We start from the raw sequence: 3,660 nt of genomic DNA, 5'->3' as shown, positions 1-3,660 counted from the left end.
AAATGTAACAAATAAATTTGCTGTTGTATTTATATATATGTATATATATATATAAGTGTGAGTGTGTGTATTTTTAGAATAGATAAATCTAATTATATTTATTAATTATGTCGGTATATACTCAGAATTTTAAACCCCGGACTTTTTTGTCAATATGTTGCAAAGACTTTCAGGCACGAACTCGAGTAATTCAACATGCCCATGAGTCAATCACGTGCCTGAACTCGACTACTCGTTTGAGATCGAATTCGACCACGCAAAAATTTTAATGGAGTCGAACTCGAGTAGTTGAGTAGTATGGTACTCGAGTTCGACTCGTATGCTTCCCAAGGTAAGTGTAGGATCGATTTTGTCGCTTTACCAAAAAATAATATGTGGTTGTAACAGTGTAACTCTAATTTTTTAAATCATACGACAGTCCAAACACCACGTATCGACTGCTTTCTTACCAGAAGCAATTATTGCACTCCAACAACCATCTCGTACTTCTTGCAATCCATGAAAATTGAACATGTGACAATGGCTCTGATACCAGTATACCTGTAACGTTTGAAATTTTCCTACGTGATTTCGCATGCATAATTAGGAAAATAATTAATTTAAAATTTAGTAAAATGAGTTAAATAATTTTATGTGAATTTTGTGAAATTATTTACATGTTTTAAATTTTATTTTAGTTACTTAACCGCAGTTATGAAATTTATGGATTTTTGAGAAAATGTTTTATTTGATCGCGTAATCGGGACCGTGGACGAACGAGGTGAAGAGTTTTTACCCAAAATATTTTATGGTGGTTTTATGGGCCATAAATTATTATTTTAAGATTTTATTTCCAGAAAATAAGAATTTTATTAAACATACATGCATAGAAAATCGATTTTCACCAAAATGAGTCATTTTAAAGGCTTTTATTAGACTTTCAAAAATCCACATTTTTATATTACGAAAATAATAAATTTTATTATACAGATATTAGTTGGATTGGTTAGCTAGGTGTATTTATTCCGAGGAGGCCACTCACCATACATTTTTCTTCCTTAAAGACTCCATTTGTCTCCAACATTCACACACACCCCATTTGCTCTTGTCCCCTTCGTGAAACATCTTCTTCACCTTTCAACAACTCCTCTCCATCACTGAACACACACTACACGGATTCCATTGAAGAAAATTAAGGTGGTGAAGTTCCGTTCGTCCCGAAAAAATTATACGCATTCGTATCGTATTTCGATTGAAACCTTCACAAAGGCACGTTTGAATTCTCTTATTTTCTCACCATTTAAGTTGCAATATTCTGTTTCCATCACGAAATATTTTACCATGCAAGTTCGATATGGTTTAGATATAAAATTTGAAACTTTATGTTGAGCAGATTTGTTTCTTGCTTTCTGCATGTTATTTCCTCACGTTTTTCTTGTTTGGATCGTTCAAGGTCTGTTGGCTCTTGATTAAGAGATGTCTTAGGATCCCTAGAAGTGAGCTTGGTCGGATTTTTAAGGTGTAATAGGTTTGAACCGTAGCTTTCTTTTTCTGATGCACCAGCCGCGCAGTTCAAAGGTTCTGTGGAAGAGAGGCTCGTTCTCCTTCATCAGGTTAGGTTTTGATGTAAGATTGGTTTCATTGGAACGCTATAGATGTTGGCTAAGTTTGAGAAGTGGTTTCATGATCATTGGTGGTTGGAGCAGGCTGTACAATCAAAAATACGGCAGCTGCTCATACAAGCGCATGAGCAGGGGAAGGGGCTGAGTGCAAGCCTTCGTGTGAGCTGCTCAGGTCACGATTTGGGCTGGTTCTTGGCTTCATGGAAACGTATGGATGTGGGCTAGGTTTAGGTGATGGTGCTCCGGCCGATGGTGGCCGGAGCTGGTCGGCCGCCGGAGTTCTTTAAGGCTGCTCGCGGCCAAGAGCTAGGAGAAGGGGTGATCGGGCTGCTGGGTTTCAGAACGGGCCGGGCTTGGGTTTTTGGGTCCGGTCGGGTCTAAAATAATATGTGCCAAGTTAGTTGTATCCGGGTCTGGGTTATATTAGTTGGGCTCGGGTATTTTAATTTATTTTGATTAATAGTTTAAGTTATGATTTAATGGGTTAAAGTTAGTTTTAAATAAATATTTGGGCCACTTGGGATAATATTTTGGGCTTAATAATTATTTAACTAAGTCCAATAATTTTTATGGGGTTAGGGCCTCTGAAATTTATTGGGCCAGTTTTGGGGTGTTTGGGCCCATTGGGCCAGTCTAGGTGATTAATGAGATTGAAATTTGATATTGGATCAAACATGCCTTAATGGGCTTGAATAATTTATTTGGGCTTAAATATAAGTTAATGGGTTTAAGATGAGTTATTGGGCCAGTCTAGAAGTTATTGGACCTAAGTCTAAGGAGTCAGCAGCTTGAACCAATACATTAAAAAATTATGCATAGTCCGTAAATATATAATTAATTATTGCATGAATCTTTTAAATATGTAAATGTATTATTTTTATATAGAAAATTAAATATATATTTACGGGCAAAATTTTATGAAAATATGATCATGAAGAAATTTTTTTTCTATGATTGTGCATGATGAATGATGATATATATGTATGATGTTGGGCATAAGAAAATATTTTAAGGAAGTTGAAGTAGGTGTGTGACAATCTACGGGATTGGAGATGGGATGCCTAGGCCCGAAGACCTTTCCATATGCTACGGGACTATGAGTCGGGATACTAGGGCCCGATTGTCTTTCCATAAGATTATGATTATGTTTGCCTACGGATCCGGGGTCAGCCTGGTGAAGGGGCCAAGAGGTGGAGGTCCCACCGCCACGTATGTTGATTCTTTGATTGATCAATCACTTTCACAGTCACACGACATGGATATAACCTTCAGTAAATTTTTAAGTTATGATATGCCCTAAGTGTTATGTATGATATGTTTATGTTAAGATCATGAAATAGAAATGTTAAGAACATGCATATATATAATATATTATGTATATTGCATGTATTTTATGTTGCATGGATTTTAACATGTTGTTATTATGAGATAGAACGTGTTGAGTCTTTAGGCTCACTAGACTTAAATGGTGCAGGTGAACCTGCAATTGATCTAGAGTTTATTGCCCCGACTGGTGGTGAAGATGTATGAGCCTCCCTGCAGCCGACTAGCCCGTGACCTATGCTCAAGTTTATGTTTTGAGTGGATTTGAATATTATTACATTTTCCGCACAAACTTTAATATTTATTTATGAATTTTATGTGGAGGATTTTAAGGGGTTTTGATTTGAATGTTTTATGCATGAATTTATGTTTATTTTAATAATATTTAATGGCATGCAATATTATGAAAATTTTTAAGTAGAATATTTTAATGAAAAATTATTCTGGAGTATAAACATATTATGTATAATTATTTTTTTTACACGTTATAGGTTAAAAAAAAATTCAGTAGTAATAGTAGTAGTCGTTATAATACCAAACATTTGTCATTTTACCAAAAGTTGTAGTTGATGGTAACAATACAACTCAAATATTTTAAATCTATATATATATAAAAGCAGAGTTGTTGCCAAAATTAGAAAGTTCCCGCCAAAATGTTTGGTTAAAAAAGGAAATACAAGCTGTAATAATTTTTTTTAAATTAAAAATAATTGATTTAATATTAAAAAATATATGT

Source organism: Henckelia pumila, chromosome 3 (genome assembly GCF_033568475.1).
Source record: "Henckelia pumila isolate YLH828 chromosome 3, ASM3356847v2, whole genome shotgun sequence".
Lineage (NCBI taxonomy): Eukaryota > Viridiplantae > Streptophyta > Magnoliopsida > Lamiales > Gesneriaceae > Henckelia > Henckelia pumila.
This window is presented reverse-complemented; position numbering follows the sequence as displayed.